Below are 552 nucleotides of genomic sequence, written 5' to 3'. Positions count from 1 at the left end.
CAAGGCTCTCTCATTTACCTGATCTATTATCCCTTCCTTGCTTTCTTGTCTACAGGAGCATATTGGCGGCAGATCACCATCCTCCTTTCAGGGGATGCTGACCACCAGTCCGCTGAGTTCATATCTAGCTGAGTGAAGTGAAAACAATACATGAAGCTAAATGATGAAGGATTTAATCACTCAGTTCAAAATAATGATGCCATCCTTTTTCTGAAGGAATCCCCAAACTGAGGTGAGCCATGCTACTGTACACATGGCTTGTATTCTCATCAATTAAGCAAGCTCCCTAGCCCTTAGCTAGTTATTTTTGGATACAGCGGGGTAATAGGATTTTGTACATTTTATAGGAAGAGTATGGTGATAGTATTATTTATTTATTCATCATCCAATCCTACATTGCACCATGAGTATTAGAATGATTGAAATAACGTACAAAAGAACAGATCCTCATCCTGCCCTAAGGTGGGAAAGGAGGTCCGGATGATGATGATGATGACAAAAGGACAGCATGGGGTAATAAGCAAAATAAATTACTTGGGAAGAGGTGTTAGG

Source organism: Coenobita brevimanus, unplaced genomic scaffold, assembly GCF_032717465.1.
Source record: "Coenobita brevimanus isolate Jiangsu-jjx unplaced genomic scaffold, ASM3271746v2 jjx.HiC_scaffold_1809, whole genome shotgun sequence".
Classification (NCBI taxonomy): Eukaryota; Metazoa; Arthropoda; class Malacostraca; order Decapoda; family Coenobitidae; genus Coenobita; species Coenobita brevimanus.
This window is presented reverse-complemented; position numbering follows the sequence as displayed.